Source organism: Schistocerca piceifrons, chromosome 3, assembly GCF_021461385.2.
Source record: "Schistocerca piceifrons isolate TAMUIC-IGC-003096 chromosome 3, iqSchPice1.1, whole genome shotgun sequence".
Taxonomy (NCBI): Eukaryota; Metazoa; Arthropoda; class Insecta; order Orthoptera; family Acrididae; genus Schistocerca; species Schistocerca piceifrons.
Window position 1 is genome coordinate 793,489,382 of NC_060140.1, and position 20,919 is coordinate 793,510,300.

At 42.5% G+C, this 20,919-nt stretch overlaps 1 non-coding gene across 1 annotated transcript; it reads right to left on the reverse strand.

Annotated features, from left to right (window-relative positions):
- Positions 1-20,635: 20,635 nt before the first annotated feature.
- Positions 20,636-20,710, reverse strand: Trnap-cgg. Its single transcript has one exon. It is a non-coding gene; the product is annotated as a tRNA-Pro (tRNA).
- Between the last annotated feature and the right edge of the window lie 209 nt (positions 20,711-20,919).

The window sequence follows — 20,919 nt, forward strand, 5'->3', positions numbered from 1 at the left end:
ACACAGAAACAGCTTTAGAAGCATAGTGTGCATTGGATATCACGTGTGTGAGTGCTTGGCCCTACACAATGTGTCAGCGTTCCTATTTTCTTGCTCTTTCGTGAAAATTATGTCTGCTTCATAATTCGTTAACAGATTACAACGATATTTCACTAGGGCTGATCGATTTCACATTTCATATTTTTCTTTTTGAGTCATCAGCTTTCTGACTGGTGTGATGCGACCCGCCACGAATTTCTCTCCTTTGCTAACCTCTTCATCTCAGAGTAGCACTTGCAACCTACCTCCTCATTTATCTGCTGGGTGTGTTCCAACCTCTGTCTTTCTCCACAGTTTTTGCCCACTACAGCTCCCTCTAGTATCGTGAAAGTCAGTCCCTGATGTCTTAACAGACATCCTATTATCCCGTTCCTTCTCCTTGTCAGGTTTTTCCACATACTCCTTTCCTCTCCGATTCTGCGCAGAGCTCCCTCATTCCTTACCTTATAGATCCATCCAGTTTTCAACATTCGTCTGTAGCACCACATGTCAAATACTTCGATTCTCCTCTGTTCCAGTTTTTCCACAGCCCATGTTTCACTACCATACAACACTGTGTTCCAAAGGTTAAGGCCTATGTTTTATACTAGTAGACTTCTCTGGGGTAAGAATGCCCTTTTTGCCAATGCTAGTCTATTTTTTATGTCCTCCTTGCTCCATCCGTCATTGGTTATTTTGTTGCCTAGATAGCAGAATTCCTTAACTTCATCTACTTCATGACTATCAATCCTGATATTATGTTTCTCGCTGTTCTTATTTCTGCTACTTCTCATTACTTTCGTATTTCTTCGATTTACTCTCAATCCACATTCTGTACTCATTAGACTGTCCATTCCATTCAGCAGATCATCTAATTCTTCTTCAATTTCACACAGGGTAGCAATGTCATCAGCGAACCGTATCATTGATATCCTTTCACCTTGGATTTTTATTCCACTTCTGAACCTTTCTTTTATTTCCATCATTGCTTCTTCGATGTACAGATTGAACAGTAGGGGCGAAAGTCTACATCCCTGTCTTGCACCCTTTTTAAGCATTTCGTTCTTCGTTCTAGGCGCGCAGTCCGGAACCGTGCGACTGCTACGGTCGCAGGTTCGAATCCTGCCTCGGGCATGGATGTGTGTGATGTCCTTAGGTTAGTTAGGTTTAAGTAGTTCTAAGTTCTAGGGGTCTGATGACCACAGCAGTTGAGTCCCATAGTGCTCAGAGCCATTTGAACCATTTCGTTCTTGGTCGTCCACTCTTATTATTCTCTCTTGGTTCTTGTACATATTGTATACTAACCGTCTCTCCCTATAGCTTACCCCTATTTTTCCCAGAATTTCGAACATCTTACACCATTTTACATAGTCGATCGCTTATTGTAGGTCGACTAATCCTATGAACGTGTCGTGATTTTTCTTTAGTCCTTCTTCCATTATCAACCGCAGCGTCAAATTTGCCTCTTTGGTGCCTTTACCTTTCCTAAAAGCAAACTGATCGTCATGTAACACATCCTCAATTTTCTTTTCCATTCTTCTGTATATTATTCTTGTTAGCAACTTGGATGCATGAGCTGTTAAGCTGATTGTGCGATAATTCTCGCACTTGTCAGCTCTTGCAGGCTTCGGAATTGTGTGGATGATATTTTTCCGAAAGTGAGATGGTATATTGCCAGACTCATACATTCTACACACTAACGTGAATAGTCGTTTTGTTGCCACTTCCCCTAAGGATTTTAGAAATTCTGATGGAATGTTATCGATTTTTTTCTGCCTTACTTGATCTTAAGTCCTCCAAAGCTCTCTTAAATTCTGATTCCAATAGTGGATCCCCCATCTCTTTAAATCGATTCTTGTTTCCTCTTCTATCACATCAGGCAAATCTTCCCCCCTCACAGATGCCTCCAAAGTACTCTTTCCACATACCGGTACCGGCTCTCTCCTCTGTATTTAACAGGTTGGTTGTACAGGTTGTTTGTGGGAAGAGACCAAACAGCGAGGTCATCGGTCTCGTCGGATCAGGGAAGGACGGGGAAGGAAGTCGGCCGTGCCCTGTCAGAGGAACCATCCCGGCATTTGCCTAGAGCGATTCAAGGAAATCACGGAAAACCTAAGTCAGGATGGCCGGACGCGGGATTGAACCGTCGTCTTCCCGAGTGCGAGTCCAGTGTCTGCATTTAACAATGGAATTCCGGTTTCACTCTTAATGGTAAAACCCTTGCTTTTAATTTCTCCGAAGGTTTTTTTGACTTTCCTGTATGCTGAGTCAGTCCTTCCGACTTCTTTCTTTTCCGATTTCTTCACATTTTTCATGCAGCCATTTCGTCTTAGCTTCCCAACGCTTCCTATTTATTTTATTCCTGAGCGACCTGTATTTCTGTATTCCTGAATTTCCCTGAAGATTTTTGTTCTTATAAAAACATAACTGCGTTCTTTCAAACCTTTACATCAGGAGTAACCACGCCACTGCATAAATCTGCTGAGAATAGGTGTCCGCCTACATGTTGGTCGGCTTTATATCCACTACATAACACATAAATTCATTACACCATTATTCGCAGGTTCTCGTATTCCGCTGGCAGTTGTCCCACAACACGCTTGGCTTTGTAACAATCGATTTAATCGTGTCTTGACCTGGGTTCCTTATGCCAAAGTTACACCCTGTAGATGTATCTGATTTTATTTTAAAGGACCCTAAATCTGTGTTTAATGTCCAGTCAAGAACGAGGTCATTATGGTGGGGAAGGAAGTCGACATTGTCTTTCTGTAAGGAAACACAGCAATAGTCACCTTAATCAATTTAGAGAAACCACACAATCCGAAGGCAGAATGTCTCGACGCGTATTTGACCTGAGTTTCCCTTGAATGCGAATCCAGTGCTATGAACCCTTCGTCAGCTCTCGCGGCCAACGTATTTTACCTATTCACTAGTTACTAATTAATTTATCAGATGCTGTTCCTCGCTATGGGTGCTAATATTTCGGTTCTCTATCTGACATCACCGGTTGACACGCTGTCGAAAGACTACACGTTTTCTTTTGTGACAATGCTGTTCTTTCGTCACTGTAGATTGCCGAGTGTGACACTGCCTAGGAATACTCTCTTCAACGGACGATGAATATCAGCAACAATGAAGAAATCGTTTGCAATTGTTTCGTCGTAACTTAACGGGTTGTTTGATTGACTCTGGACAGTATTAGTGCGTTATGCGATTCACAGCGTTGCCAGCTTTTTTTAATTTTTTTAGAGCATTAAAGTTATGGTAACATACGTTAGGAAAGCATCCCACTAAGACACGTGCAGTAAATTACCTGCCGTTCAAAACTTCAGCGACCCCGCGGTACACAGGGCACGTCTACGGCTTCGACTACGTTCCTACTCAGTCTTAAATTCTGTCCGTTCTTGAGTGGCTTCGCTAACAGCTAAAGGAGTGTCAAGCACAATGTGAAACATAAGACATATAAAGGGAACGTTGCAACACCTGCCACAGTTTCCAGAAATTAACTTACTGGTGTTAGTACAACGGTTCGAGAAAAAGGGACAAGGGGATGCAACAGCGTACACTCTACTATTGTTACGAGGGCAGCGCTATCACGAGTTGAGTCCAGCAACGTTTAAAATCTTGACCTGCACCTTTCTTCTTCTATACTACTCACACACATGTTCTTTTGTCAGTATATAGACAAAGTACAGTGTGTACAACTCCATGTTTCGTCTATGTAAACCACTCACTGAATTCCCAAACTAAACCTCATAAACCAAACATCATAATCGTCATCATCAATCGATTACATATTACGAGCATTTTGCATATTATTTTTTGGGATTAGTTGGAAGTTCTGATCCCTGGTTAGTGAAACCAGGTTGTAGTAATACAAAACGAGTGAGTGTAACGCTCGTTGTTGTCACGAGATAATACGCAAAACCAAATTTTACTGATGCAAGATGAGCGAGTGCAATAGTCGCTGCTTTCGCAGAGTAAAGAAGTGTATTTTCCTAGTAAATGATCACTGTGAACAAGAAAAACCCTGAGACAGTGAAGTGAACTAATTGGGTGTAAAACACGTTATATATATATATATAATGAGTCGCCTAACCACGACATGTTGCAGCACAAGTTAAAGGACCATGAAATATAATAAGGACCTTTTGAGTACATGGTCAAGTTCAATCTTTAGTAAGGCTCATTTGAAAGTGTTGTATTAACAATTGTGAGGGGGGAAAAAATATTGTCTGCTAATGACTCACCACAGGCATTGGGAGGGCGACAGAAAGTGAATGTTCGGCAGGTCAACCTTCTACGGGATCTAGGTATTACACTTCACAAAATGGACGTAGTCGATATTCAAGAAATGTTCAAAACAAACCATTAACTTGCACCACGGACACCGAATGAAAAATGGCGCGCCACAGTGACCACGATGGTTTGCTCCGTCAAGATCGAAGGCGATTTCCTTGGGAGTTACAAACCGTGCAGGATGGTCAACTAGATATTCGCTATTAAAGAAAGGTATAACGGAGTGATGAGAACTCGTGGAATGTGATGGCATGCAACTGAATGCGAAACAGTCTATCGTGGAGCTTATCGTGAAACTGGCTGTACATTAAGGCGTAGCTGCATATATTACGATAATACGTTTTATAGCCGCGGAAAAAACAAACGTCTAGAGGTTGAATTTGCCCTGTGGTTCCAGATGGTATCAACTGCAATGTCACACACTTTTCAGGAGGGATAGTTTGCTCTAAAGGAGTATGAATTTTATACGCAGACCAGGAATCAAGCACAAAGCAAGTTATTTTGACCAGTGTAAGGTTACAAAGTCTCCCTTACGTATGTTGACTTTATATCGATATTGTGTAGCTTCAACTAACTGAATAAGTAGAACAAGTTGAGAATTAGAGTGTTTCTTGTTAAGGAGATTATTATCCTTATTTCGTTTTTAGAACTGTTCTCGCAGTCTGCGGCTGTTGTATTCTTGTCTCAGGTATTCCTTTCGAGCTACGTGCGGCGCCAACAGTCGAGCTGCCCGTGACGTCTTCGCAAGTAGCAGCAAAGAGACCGCAGGCCGTGCGCAGCTCCCAAGAAATGCCGAAGACCGGAACGTAGAGCTGACAAGAATGTCAGAGGGAAATTCAATTGTTTCTGGTGTGAGAATGAGATTAGTCACTCCTGCTTGTTATCAGTGGCCTCCCACGGAGAGTAAGGAACAGACTCTCGGCAAAGATTTGAGCAATGTTAATAATGTATTAGAATATTCGTAACAGATAGACACCATTGAGAGACAATCAGACCGATGGCAATCAAATAACAACAGCAACAACGATCACAAACACAACACGATGATTTGGCGTTACAACATAGGACAATGGGGAACAAGAGAAAATAGTGAGAGTATTATGTACAGAGAATCCAGTGGTCAAGACGTTAACAGAGCAGGAAATACGCACAGAAATGGTAACAATGAGACAGAACTCCAAGGTACAATATTTGACACCAATCCTACTAGTTTAATAAGCCATAACAATGGAAATACATTAACAGACGATCTCTTAGAAGAAAGAACACAACCCTTTAAGCAACGTGTTCGACCAGAACTTAATGGAGTAGTCGGACATACACCAGTAAATATACTTCTAGATTCTGATAACGCTATTTGTGCAGTAGACGATGGGTTTTTTAAGACAACCTCAAGGTTTTTATTTCTTCTCCATGGACTTAAATTCCTGCTCCAAATTTTTCTTTTGTTTCCTTTACTGCTTGTTCAATAAACAGACTGAGTAACATCGCTGACAGGCTACAACCTTGCCTCACTCCCTTCTCAACCACTGCTTCCCTTTGGTGGCCATCGACTTCTATAAACACTATTATGATAATAAAATGATGTATGTTGTATGTGCCCTTACTAAGGGAAGGAAAGAGGAAAGTGATTACGTTACGAGTGGTGATGTTGAGAATGTTAGGACTGAACTTGACATGAGGTATTAAGTTGAGTAGTGGACCCATGAAGAAAAACAATTCTTGTTCCCTGTAAGGGTTTCCACATCGATAAAGATATCTGATATTGGTGCATGTATAGAGTGAGTGAAGTCGCTGCACCAGGATGAGGAATCTGTTCTCGATCGTGGGATTGTTGTGCATGGTTTACGTATGCCAAGAGTGTACATTATAGTGAAAGAGATGTAGGATGTCTGCACTAGTATTAATACTGTTAGCATTATGATTGAGCAGAAATTAAATCTTTCCTCAGTTCCTCCACTTATAACTATGTTACGAATCGCTAAATATTATTTCTGATTTAGAGAAGTTTTATCAGGAACGAAGTATGATAAATTAATATTCACATGATATAAATTGTATATGACGTGTTGTTTACTTTTGCATATGACGTTTCATTTGATTTTGGGTGTGATTATAGTGATTTTATAATGAAAACTAAACTTCTTAATGAAACCCCAAAAAGCGTTTTACGGCTCTTTGCATACGAATATAAACTGAAATCCTTGGGTTCTAATATTTGTTTAATGGGATGATAATTATCACGAATGCTGTACTATGTAACTGACGTATTTTAAGTGATGCATTGACTGGTCACTTGGGTTGTAAAGGTACAAGCGTTTCAGACCACAACTTCAGCGGTTTGTTACTCCTGCAATGCGCAAAAAAGAAAAATAAATAAATAAAATATAACTTGTCGTCTTCGAAGACAAAATGAAAACAGTTAAAGGAGGAGACTGAGGTATTTGTAACTTGATTTATTGTTTTACAATAATGTAAAGGTATTTATCTTTTATGGATGTTTGTTTGTTTATCTTTTTTACTTCGTTTCCCGCTTGTTCGTTTATAAGGGGCGGCATATGCAAGGGTACAAAGTCTCCATCATGTATATTGATTTTATATCCATGTTGTGTAGCTTGAAATAGATGAACAAGCAAAACGAAATTCCACAGTTTCTGGTGTGAGAACGAGATTAGTCAGTCCTGCTTGTCTGTGTTCGTTCATGTTTACGAAGAACTAATAAGTCGTTATTCTGTATTTTAGGAATGGTGCTACTGCTTTTGTAGAGTAGCGTGATACAAAACAAAAAAGGATTTTGTCGAAAGTCATTCGACGTTTGCACCATTGAAGACGCAAGATAGTCGGAGACTCTCGTACCAGCCATTGGCTGAAAGCAGTGGCCATACCGTAGTTGTAGTTCTCTTATGCCCATTTACCCAATCTAGCTTGCTGTGACGTAAATATTCCCTCCTGCCCTTGCGAGATCATGCACACGGGAAAGACTCGTAGGGAACAAAGCATCTCCAACTTCTCGCGGCACAATAAATAATTTTCCATCCAATTTACCGTGCAGATTAACAATCGGCATAATTGTCTACAAATGAGTTAGGGCATCGATGTTGGTTGATCTTTATACAGCTTTCTTGGTACATCTAATTTACTGGGTTTCTTTCATGTGCATTTCCTCTTCAAATTCCGACTGGTCGGAGTTGAAAACAAATTCCTTACTGGGCGGTGGGATAAGTTTATCTCATCTACGAATTTCCGGGCCTTTTCCGCATCGTCAAGTTGACGCTTTGACTGCAATTTCGTTATCTTACGTCTTCCAATTCTGAAGCACTGTTTGAAGTTATGCAACCATCTACAGCTTCCCTTGAAATCACTGAAATGTATGTCACGCATTTTGTGACGTGCATAATGCAATACGTCACTATCACGCCACATCCTGTAAAGTGTATCAAGCATCTCTGAAGCGCGCAAACACCAGTTTTTGTATCAGGTGCGTCTTCTCTTCGATGAATATCCATAGTTTTTCTTTTGCGCGCCACTGTCATATTGCTATGGACTTATTCGAAATCTGTTCCTACTATTATGCTGTGGATGTTTTTCCATGTACATTTGTGGCACCCTGCCCGACAAGTAAGATGGACTACATGGCTCGACACCTATTTCAATATCACTTTCAATTGTTAGGTACGTATCGTCACCATTGTACTCCTCATGTACATTGTCTGCACAGTCGAGCGTACACGACACCACGCGATCCACTGACTCATCTTGCAGAAACGCTTATAATTCATCTGTCACTTCTTTCTCACTCTATGAAATTCGTTAGGTTGATTTTTGACGAAATACAACTTGGACAACTGTTGTAGATATAATGCAATGTTTGCGTTGTTTATTGTTGACATTGCTGTGCTCTGAATCAACACCACTAGTACTGTAGCTCTGTAGTGAGATACTGATCAACTAAGCAGTTCAACTACGCTCCGCAGCCTCATGCTGTGCTCGCTATTGGATACCTGCATTCCTGACCCCTGTTGCCATTAGCAGCGAATATTATGGGTGCATGGTGGACAAAATGTGGGGCGTCGAATTCCGTAAAAATCATTGACCTTCTGCGTCCTCGCGCTCAAGGTTTTCCTTGTACGTTAAGACTGTTGTTCAAAATGGTTCAAATGGCTCTGAGACTATGGGACTTAACTGCTGAGGTCATCAGTCCCCTAGAACTTAGAACTGCTTAAACCTAACTAACCTAAGGACATCACACACATCCATGCCCGAGACAGGATTCGAACCTGCGACCGTAGCGGTCGCGCGGTTCCAGACTGTAGCGCCTAGAACCGTTCGGCCATCTCGGCCGGCAAGACTGTTGTTAACAGTTATTTATTTGCTCTAATGATTGAAGTAAATCACTGTATAAAATAACAGAGAGCAAAATTCGGCACAACTTAAATCAAATTACAAAACTATGCTAACACAGTGGGGAGGTCCAAAGAGTAATGAGCATCCCTGGCGAAGAAAAACAACTGAAAGGTTTGAAAGTAAATGAATCAACAGGTCCGGATGGAATCCCAGTTCGATTTTACAAAGAGTACTGTATGGCGTTGGCCCTTTAGTAGCTTGCATTTATCGTGCATCTCTCGCCCAGCACTAAGTCCCAAGCTACTGGAAAGAGGCGCAGGTGACACCAGTGTATAAGAAGGGTTAAAGAACAGACCTGCAAAATTACTGACCAATATCCCTAACTACTGTTTGTTGCAGAATCCTTGAACATATTCTCAGTTCGAATATAATAAATTATCTTGAGACTGGGAAGCTTATGTCCACGAATCAGCATGGTATTAGAGAGCATCGTTTGTGCGAAACTCAGCTTGCCCTTTTCTCACATGATATTCCGCGAACTGTGGATGACGGGCAACAGACTGATTCCATATCTGTAGATTTCCGGAAAGCATTTGACACGATGCCCCATTGCAGGCTGTTAACGAAGGTACGAATATATGGAATAAGTTGACAGGTATGTGCGTGCCTCGAAGACTTCTTAAATAATAGACGGCGAGTTTTCATCAGAGGCAAGGGTATCGTCAGGACTGCCCCAGGAAAGTGTGGCAGGACCGCTGTTGTTCTCTGTATAGATAAATGATTTGGCGGACAGGATGGGCAGCAATCTGCTGTTGTTTGCTGGTGATGCCGTGGTGTATAGTAAGGTGTCGGAGTTGAGTGACTGTAGGAAGATACGAGATGACTTCGACAAAATTTCGATTTGGTGAGACGAATTGCAGCTAGCCCTAAATATGGAAAAATGTAAGTTAATACGAATGAGTGGGTGGAGTGAACCTGTAATGTTCGGATACAGTATTACTAGTGTCCAGCTTGACGCAGTCAAGTCCTTTAAATTTGGACGTACCATTGCAAAGCGATGTGAGGCGGAACGAGCATGTGAAAACTGTGGTAGGGAAGGCGAATGGTCGACTTCGATTTATTGGGAGAATTTTAGGAAAGAGTGGTTCACCTGTAAAGGAGACCGCGTATAGGACGCTGGTGCGACCTATTCTTGAGAACTGCTCAAGTGTTTGGGGGTCGATATCAGGTCGGACTGAAGGAAGATATCCAGGCAATTCAGAGGCGGGGTGCTAGATTTGTTACCGGTAGGTTCGAACAACGCGTAAGAGTGACGGAGATGCTTGAGGAACCCAAATGGGAATCTCTGGAGGGAAGGTGACGGTCTTTTCGAGAAACACATTTGAGAAAATGTAGAGAACCGGCATTCGAAGCTGACTGCTAAATGATTCTACTGCCGCCATCATACATTGTGGTAATGACCACGAAGATAAGATACGAGAAATTAGGGCTGATACGGAGGCATAAATACAGTCGTTTCTCCCTCGCTCAATTTGGCAGTGGAACAGGAAAGGTACCCTCCGACACGCACTGTACGGTGGCTTGCGGAGTATCTATGTGGATGTAGATGTATATGTGGAGTGTGGAAGGCTGTGTAGAGTAAGCGCAACAAGATCATCTTACGTCGCAAAATCAAAGTTAGTGCTACAATTCAAGGACAAAAATTATAATCAAATGAAGCAACACAAGCTGAATCTTAAAGAGAGCAAGTAAAGAGCTGCTCGGAGTATGAATCGTGCTAGCTTAATTTCGACACATTCCCCTAAACAGCACTGACGAGTACCAGGCAGCGGTTAGAGTGATCCCCAGTCTGTGACGCCCCAGAGAAGAATGCCCAGAATCTACTTTCAAAAAAACTATGTTGTTGCCAAAGTGAGGGGCGAGAGTTGTCCCTAAATTCATGGAAAAGAAGGCGACAGCACATATAATTGCCCTCCTTTTTCATACCTGACAGTCATTATTAAACAGATAGTTACCACTGAGCTGAGGAAGTGTCTTCATGATTGGTCAACCTTATGTATGCACCAAGAACGCCGTCCAGAGTGACTATTGGCTTAACTAAATTTTTAGAGAGAATGCAACAGACTCTTCCCACTGGTTGGACCGTGCGACGGCGTCTGGCTCTTTGAAGTACACTTAATAAGGCGAAAACATTGTGATCAATTATTCTCTGGGGGCTGTGGGATAGCCGTGGCGTTCGGTAACCGCAGGGGGTGCCCAGCATTCAATAGCCGCGCAGCCGGTTGCTGCCCAGTTTTCCGACTTTCGGGCAACTGCCCGTAACTCCAGAAGAAGCCATCATGTCGTAATGAGATACACAGACTGTCATCTGCCGACAAAAATGGACATAGAGACGTTTCCAGCATCACATCCCCACAATGTGACGAGCGCAACATATTGTGCGCACACAGACACAAAGATCCATTATTGCACACATCAAAAAAAGTTTTTCATCACCCCGGTTCCCAGAACTCCAGACGATAGACGTTGACTGAGGATATTGTATCTCAGACATAGTCCCTTTGACTGTTGAGAGATGTCACTAAACCCGCCCAAGGATGTAAACAACCACACATGAGCAGCGCCTATTAGACGGTGGGGGTCCGACAGCCGATCAGTTCCAGTCATTCCACCAGGAAGGAGGTATACGGCTCGTGTTATCTCTAGTTCAACCATGCCTAGACGGTCAATACCGCGGTTGGATCGCGTCCGCATTGTTACTTTGTGCCAGGAAGGGCTCTCAACAAGGGAAGTGTCCAGGCGTCTCGGAGTGAACCAAAGCGATGTTGTTCGGACCTGGAGGAGATACAGAGAGACAGGAATTGTCGATGACATGCCTCGCTCAGGCCGTCCAAGGGCTATTACTGCAGTGGATGACCACTACCTACGGTTTATGGTTCGGAGGACCCCTGACAGCAACGCCACAATATTGAATAATGCTTTTCGTGCAGCCACAGGACGTCGTGTTACGACTCAAACTGGGCGCAAAAGGCTGCATGATGCGCCCCCATCGGCACATCTTGTGAATGACTTCCTTTAGGATAACGACATCGATCGACTAGAGTGGTCAGCATATTCTCCAGACATGAACTCTATCGAACAAACCTGGGATAGATTGAAAAGGGCTGTTTATGGACGACGTGACCCACCAACGACTCTCAGGGATCTACGCTGAATCTCCGCTGAGGAGTGGTACAATCTGGCCCAACAGTCAGTGCCTTGATGAACTTGTGGATAGTATGCCACGACGAATACAGGCCTGCATTAATGAGCGTGCTACTGGGTGTTAGAGATACCGGTGTGTACAGCAATCTGGAGCACCATCTTTGAAGGTCTCGCAGTATAGTGGTACAACATGCAATGTGTGGTTTTCATGAGCAATAAAGAGGGCGGAAATGATGTTTATGTTGAGTTCCTTTCCAATTTTCTGTACAGGTTCCGGAACTCTTGGAACCGAGGTGATGCAAAACTTTTTTTGATGTGTATGTATGATTACACGATTGCAGAACAATCACTGGAAGCAGTTACTGTCATAAAATATGTAGGAATATATTTACGGAGCCACTTAAAGTGTAACAGCTACATAAAACTAATCGTAATAAAGGCAGAGTTAGACTGAGATTCGTTGGAAGAATCCTTAGGAAATGTAGTCCGTCAACAAAGAAGCTCGAAGTTACGCGCGGACTTCAATGCGAGATGGTTATAATTGTTTACACAACGAAACTTTGTCTCGAAACCTGGCAGAAAATCCAAAGGAACTCTGCTCGTATGTGAAGTATGCTAGCCGCTAGACACAATCATTGCCTTCTCTGCTCTATAGCAATGGAAATGCTATCGACGATAATGCTCCAAAAACAGAGTTACTAAACACAGTCTTCCGAAATTCCTTCACCAAAGAAGACGAAGTAAATATTCCAGAATTCGAGTCAACAACAGCTGCCAGCATGAGTAACGTAAAGTAGTCCTCGGAGTAGTGAAGCAACTTAAATCACTTAACAAAAGCAAGTCTTCTGGTCCAGACTGTATAGCAATTAGGTTCCTTTCAGAGTATGCCGATACAATAGTTCCATACTTAACAATCATATACAACCGTTCGCTCGACGAAAGATCCGTACCCAAAGATTGGAAAGTTGCACAGGTGACACCAATATTCAAGAAAGGTAGTAGTAGTAATCGACTAAATTACAGGCTCATATTAATGACGTCGATATGCAGCAGGATTCTATAACATATATTGTGTTCGAACATTATGAATTACTTCGAAGAAAACGGTCTTTCTCCTCCGAATGCGAAAATATTTTGTTGACGCGAAAACGATCATCGTAATAAAATAAGGAAAATCAGAGCTCGCATGGAAAGATATAGGTGTTGGTTTTTTTCCGCGCGCTGTACGGGATTGGAATAATAGAGAATTATTGAGAAGGTGGTTCGACGAAGCCTCTGCCAGGCACTTAAGTCATCAGAAGATCAAAACAGATTGCAAAATGATTTAGAAAAGATATCTGTATGGTCTAAAAACTGACAGTTGACCGTAAATAACGAAAAGTGTGAGGTCATCCACATGAGTGCTAAAAGGAATCTGTTAAACTTCGATTACACGATAAATCAATCAGATCTGAAGACCGTAAATTCAACTAAATACCTAGGAATTACAATTACGAACAACTCGAATTGGAAAGAACACATATAAAATGTTGTGGGGAAGGCTAACCAAAGATTACGTTTTATTGGCAGAACACTTAAAAAATGTAAAAGGTCTACTAAAGAGACTGCCTACACTATGCTTGTCCGTCCTCTTTTAGAATACTGCTGCGCCGTGTAGGATACTTACCAGACAGGATTGACGGAGTACATCGAGAAAGTTCAAAGAAGGGCAGCACGTTTTGTATTATCGCTAAATAGGGGAGAGAGTATCACTGAAATGATACAGGATTTGCGGTGGACATCATTAAAAGAAAGGCGTTTTTCGTTGCATCGGAATTTTCTCACGAATTTTCAATCAGCAACTTTCTCCTCCGAATGCGAAAATATTTTGTTGACGCGAAAACGATCATCGTAATAAAATAAGGAAAATCAGAGCTCGCATGGAAAGATATAGGTGTTGGTTTTTTTCCGCGCGCTGTACGGGATGTAGATGTAGGTGTAGATGTAGATGTAGAAGGTAGCTTACAAAACCACCGTTGGACCAATACTTGAATATTGCTGTTCAGTATGGGATCCATTCCAGATGGGATTGTTAAAGGAAACAGAGAACATTAAAAGAAGAGCAGCGCGTTTTGTCGCAGATTCATTACGTAAGCACGAAAGTGTCACAAAGATACACATCTATACTCTAAAAGCCAGCTTACGGTGTGTGGCGGAAGGTACTTTGCGTACCAGTGTCACCTACCCCTCTTTCTGTTCCAATGGCGTATGGTTCGCGGGAAGAGTAATTGCTAGTAAGCCTCTGTGTAGACTCGAATATCTCTGATTTTATCTTGTTAGTTTCCCCGTATACATACAAGGGTATATATACAGGCAAAATAAGGTGAACACCTGTACGTACTTGGGAATGGTTTAGTAATATGGGGTTGGACCCCCATTTAACCGTAATACAGTTCCGATTCTTCGTGGAAAACTGACATATAATAATTAAATAGTATCCAGTGGAATGTTACACCACTCTTCGATCAGAAGCTCTTTTAACTCCTTAAGTGATGAGGGACGCGGAAATCTGCTCCTGAGTCTGCGCTCCAATACCGGCCACAAGAGTTCGATAATATTCAAGTTCGGGGACTGTGCTGGCCAGGGCAGACGATGCAGTTCAGTTGCATGCTCCTTATACCACGATTGTACTGTCCTGGCTGTGTGAATGGGTGCATTATCATCTTGAAATATGGCGTCATTCTTGAAGAACAACGTTTGAATCATTGGGTGCACCTTATCGCCTAAATGTTCACATAATCGTTGGCTGTAACACGGCCTTTGAGAATAATGATTGGACCAACAGAATACCATGAAGTGGCTGCCCACACAATCACATTGCCACCTCTATGCTTAAACGTTCGAATCAAGCAAAGCCACGCGGAGTGGCCGCGCGGTTTGAGGCGTCCTGTCACGGACTGCGCGACTCCTTCCGCCGGAGATTCGAGTCCTCCCTGGGGCATGGCTGTATGTGTTGTTCTTAGTATAAGTTAGTTTAGGTTAGTTCAAGTAGTGTGTAAATCTAGGGACCGAATGACCCATGCAGTTTGGTTCCTTAGAACTTCTCACACATTTGAACATTTGAATCAAGCAATCAGGATTGTAGGCTTCTTTTGGCGTTCTCCAGACTTAAACCCGGCCAGATGTTGGAAATAACGAAAATGTTGACTCGGCGGGCCATATGACGTGTTTCCACGGATCAGCCGTTCAGGATTTGTGCTCCTGTAATCAAGTTTCATCCTTCTTTTCGTTGGTTGTCGTCACTAATAGTTTCGGTATAGTAGCTCCTTCATGAATATTCGCTTTGTGGAGTTCTCAGCGGAGAGTTTTGACAGTAACAGGGTCTCGAAGATGGCTGTTGAGCTCTGCAGTCACTTTAGCCACCATAGTTTTGTGTTGTTCTGACACAATTCGTGTTAGCGTACGACGATCTATGTCATCTAGTTTTGATTTGCGCTCAGTATTACTTTTACAGGATGCTGTCTTTCCATGTTTTGTGTAGGCTGGCATGGCTGTTGGGTGGAAACAGTTGCTCTTGAAACATTCAATTAGTTAGCTGTCTTGGTTATTGATGCTCCAGCTGATCGGGCCTCCACAATTTTCCTGGTTGAAACTCTATTAGGTCTTTCATTGCACATCGACCTCGGCCTCTGAATGCAAATACGAAGTGTGCACTGCTCGTAAGCAACCTGCATTGATGCCTAGTCTGTATTGAACACGCGTAGTCCAGCGCGACACGTGCCTTACCTGTGTTGTTGACCAACAAACAGAACCATCCCAGTACTACCACTGTTCACATTATTTGGTTTATCCCCTGTACACAGGAGGAAGCAATATATTGGTTGACTCTTGTACGTACGTACGCTGTTGGAACTTTAGTAGCAGACCATACCAGAACACCTCTCTTTCAGCGTCTGCCACTGATGTTGGCTATGCATCTCCGTGACGCTTTCGCGCTTACTAATCGAACCTGTAACGATACTTATTATTCTTCTTTGGGTCTTCTCTGTTTCCACTATCAGTCCTATGTGGTACACATCCCATACTGCCCAGGAGTATTCCAAAACTGATCGAACTAGTGTTTTGTAAGCTACTTCCTTTGTTGATGGACTGCATTTACTGAGGGTTCCTCTGATGAACCTCAGTATGGCATCTGCGTTACTCACGATTAATTTTACGTGGAAGTTCCACTGCAAATCGTCCTGTACGCATACCCCTACATATTTTGTGGAAATAACTGCTTCTAGTGACTGTCATGCAATTTTGTCATCGTACAATAAAGGATCCTTCTGACTGTATTCGCAATACGTTACATTTGTTTTTATGTTGAAGGCAACTACCGCTCAGCGCACCAAGCGTAGATCCTCTGCATGCCTTCCTGCATTTTGCTACATTTTCACAAGTTTCTAGCGTCGCAACTTCCCTGTACGCTCCAGCAACGTAAGCGAAAACCCTCATGGAACTTTCGACGTTATCCACTAGGTGAAAAGTTATGGTTCTATAATACTCCCCTGGAGCACGCCCGAGGTTACTTTTACGCCTCTAGATCTCTCTCCGTTGAGAACGACGTGCTGTTTTCTGTTTGCTAGAAAGTCTTCGGTCCAGTCACACAGGTGGTCTGATATTCTGCACGCTCGTATTTTGTTCACTGGTCGGCGTTGCGGAACTGTATAGAATGCATTCCGAAACACAAGAAGCACGGCATCTACTTGGGCGCCTGTATTTACTGCTTTCAGGGTCTCGTGGTCGAACAGAGCGAGTTGGGTTCCACACGACCGTTGTTTTCCAAACCTATGTTAGTTCCTGCAGATGAAATTTTCAGGCTCCAGAGATGTCTTAATAAGCGAGCATGAAACATGTACCAAAATTCTATTACAGACCGACGCCTGAGATATAGGCCTATAGTTTCGTGCGTCTGTTTGACAATTCTTCTTGAAAACGAGAAAGACCTGCGCTTTTTTTCCAATCGTTAGGAATGCTTCGTTACTTCAGAGACCTATGGTATACTGCACCTAGAAGAGGGGAAAGTTCTTTCGCATACTCTACTGTAGAATCGTACTGGTATCCCGCCAGGTCCAGTGACCTTTCCCCTGTTGAGGGATTTCATTTTCTTTCTTATCCTTTGGTCACTTATATCGAGACCTGTCATTTTGTCGTTCGTGCGACGATGTAAAGGAGAAACTACAGTGCGATCATCCTCTGTGAAACAATTTTGGAAAAAAGGCGTTTAGTATTTCGGCCTTCCCCGTGTCAACCTCTGTTTCAATGCCATTGTGGTCATAGAGTGTTTGGACAGAGTGTTCTCAAAGAACTTGAATCAAAAATACTGATTTTTTTTTGTTGGTGGATGAAATAAACTTCGCAAGAGTTGCATATAAAATGATGCCATTCGAGTAAACAATTTTTAATCCAGTAAATAGATTTGACTGCAACCTCAACTGCGAGTAGAGGGACGAAAAAGAAATTATAGCTTGTACTGATTTTCATTTATTTTCCGATTCAGCTTTAAGGTGCGAACAGTAGTATTATAAAGTTACCGTCTGCGATGAATTTCCCGTTTTTTCCATGAAATGTCGATATAAATTGGCATTATTTTCTTTTTAGATGTATCGATATCAAAATTACAATATCCTGTGCCGATATTTTTATTTTATACTTTTTTCGAAAATTTCCGGTAAGTATTTGAAATTGCTATTTTGAAATTGTGGTAGAACATAATTTTACTTTACTGTGTGAAGGAATCTTATTATTTTGTGAACTTTCATCACGCCCAATCTTTCTCTTTGTGTGAAGTAAGGTGGCGGTTCTGCCAGCAGAAACTCCACTGTTTAATCACCATGTAGTGTTGACACTAAAACTGCTAGGTCGCTAGCGTTTGCACAAATGAGAAAACGGGGTAGTCAACATTAAATGTTCCGGACAAAGGCGATATGTGACGAAACGGAGCGACGGACCCATCGGACACCATTTATTGTGGCACTTAAAGCAGGTACCATGGTTAGCAAAATTGTTATCGACAAACGTGAACGTACATCGTTTTCCTTTCAGTTCTTGCTCAGAGGGGGATAAGCAGGTTGCTAGCTTGTCTATGTGCAGAATATCTAATAAAAATCAGTGCTTAAATATACAGCTCTAAAACCGGCAGTATATTTACAATTTTATAGACCGGTAAATATTTTTTCAGCCAATACGTCGATATATCGGAAATTTTTTTCGATATGTCGATTGGCTATGACGATGTTTCTTTAAATATCGATATATCGGGTACCCGATAATTAAAAAAAAAATATTAATAGTCCTAGTTGTGTGTTAATCTTCGAAGCTCTTTCTTTAACTGTTTTAGGTCAACGGCAAGCACGAATATGGAAGAGCACAAAAGCTCTCAATATAATTACAGAAGTTTGTCACCGGCATATCTAAGACGTTATCTTCATGAGTTGGTTCTCTGTATAACTTTTAACGGTAATTTTCGGAAAAGGCACTTAGACAGTACGGCAAAATTTTACTTTCGATTTCATTGAAGGTTTCTCGCATTCTTCTCCTTACGCTCATATTTCGCTTCGCTCAGCTTCTGCTTGTCAGGCCTCCCTTAAATCTGCATTGAAACTCACTCTGCCTTTGTAGCAACAGACATGACTACTGAACTACGGTAGTTATTTCCTATCCCGTTCGCGACACATGTTGGTTTAACGCGTACTTCTAAAAAAGGCTGTGACAGTTGCTTTGCTGGATACCTGCCCTCTGCATGAGAAGTGGCTTTAATGCGTCACACTTGCTAGTCTGCAGGTGAACTGCGTCTTTCAGGACTCAAGAGTGTCAGCCTGGTTTGTTATCGCCTAGCATAATGTTGTGACACTGGCCAGGTGCCGAGGATTAGCACACATCTCGTAAATGCCGTGTTAATTGTTACCAACCAGGCCACGGACAGCACCGAGAGGCAGACATCGCCGAGTAAAGAGGGCGTGATACAAACAAAACAGCACGATCTACAACACAATTTCTGCTTTTATGTTCTGTGGCTTTTCTGATTTAAAAAAAAAATTGTTGACATTTATCTTGTACCATACAGTTAGCTTATTTCTACACAGAATGTACAGGTATTACACAACATTACTGTTAGAAATTCTTTGTTTCTTTGCACACACACACACACACACACACACACACACACACACACACACACACACACACACACACATATATATATATGTTGAAGACAGAAAGTACACAGTTACAGATAGAGATAAATGACATATAGTGTGGCCGAGCGGTTCTAGACGCTACAGTCAGGAACCGCGCGACCGCTATGCTCGCAGGTTCGAATCCTGCCTCGGGCATGGATGTGTGTCATGCCCTTAGGTTAGTTAGGTTTAAGTAGTTCTAAGTTCTAGGGGACTGATGACCTCAGAAGTTAAGTCCCATAGTGCTCAGAGCCATTTGAACCATCTGACATATAGTAATTGTAAAATAAAATGCTACAGAATGATTCCGTGTTTCTAACGAGAGCTTCACACAGGTTGATAATGGATGACCAAGCTTTACAAGTTCTCGTAAAAGGATTGTAGTACTTCCACGTGCTCTGAGGCACCCAAAGAGAATGTGATCTGTGTCCTCTTCTTATGCACAACAGCAGAAATTGTCTCTGGGATGTGCAGCCAGTGAAGATGTTTACGGAAACACCCATCGTTAAATTTAAGTCTTGCTATTAGAGAGGCATCGTGTCATGAAACTGAATGTGTATTGGGTTTCGTGGAATAGCCTTTGTGTCTTGTTGTTTCCTCCTATTCCTGTTGCCAGTTTTCTACCGTGCCTCTTCTGTAGTACATATCAGGTCGGTAAAACGTATTTTGGATTGTAGCCCTGTCACTGTAGTTTCTTTGGATAAGCAGTTGACAGGTCAGCTGCCAGTGATTGCACAGTGTGATTTTACTCAAGCGAAATTAACGGAATGGCCTTCTTCACGCATGGATTCCGGCACTTCGGTAATCTTATATACAATGGGATTTTCAGTCAAACAGGTGCTAATATTTTTAAATACTATTAGAGCGGATGAGTAGGAAATACAGAAATACTATTATCTACGAGCAGAAATTTAATGCTTCCAGTATCGAAACAAGTTCAGCGGTCGTGATACTTGCGTCTTTTGGTAGTTTGGATAGCCCGGACTTCAGCAAATAAGGTATGTAGTACGCCTTTCCAATTGAGTCACTGGTTTTGGAACAGCCAATATAGATATGCACTAGTGTGCAACTCTTAAAAATTAAAAATACCTTCCGCATGCTGTGTCACAGCCGACTGACATAGCTCCATGAAAACACTACGGTATAGTATGGAAGCCAACTGAAAGAAATACACAATGAGTGAACAAACATGGGACTTCTCCAGAATGAAATTTTCACTCTGCAGCGGAGTGTGCGCTGATATGAAACTTCCTGGCAGATTAAAACTGTGTGCCGGACAGAGACTCGAACTCGGGACCTTTGCCTACCGCGGGCAAGTGCTCTACCAACTGAGCTACCCAAGCACGACTCACGACCCGTCCTCACAGCTTTTAATTCCGCCAGTACCTCGTCTCCTACCTTCCAAACTTCGCAGAAGCTCTCCTGCATACCTTGCAAAACTAGCACTCCTGGAAGAAAGGATATTGCGGAGACATGGCTTAGCCACAGCCTAGGGGAAGTTTCCAGAATGAACTTTTCACTCTGCAGCGGAGTATGCGCTGATATGAAACTTCGTGGCAGATTAAAACTGTGTGCCGGACCGAGACTCGAACTCGGGACCTTTGCCTTCCGCGGGCAAGTGCTCTACCAACTGAGCTACCCAAGCACGACTCAAGACCCGTCCTCACAGCTTTTAATTCCGCCCCTACATTCCAAACTTCGCAAAAGCTCTCCTGCAGGAGGCAAAGGTCCCGAGTTCGAGTCTCGGTCCAGCACACAGTTTTAATCTGCCAGGAAGTTTCCATGGGACTTTTGTTCACAGTCAGTAATTACACTGAAGTCACCGTGATTCATGTTGGTTCCCAGGGCGTTAAAA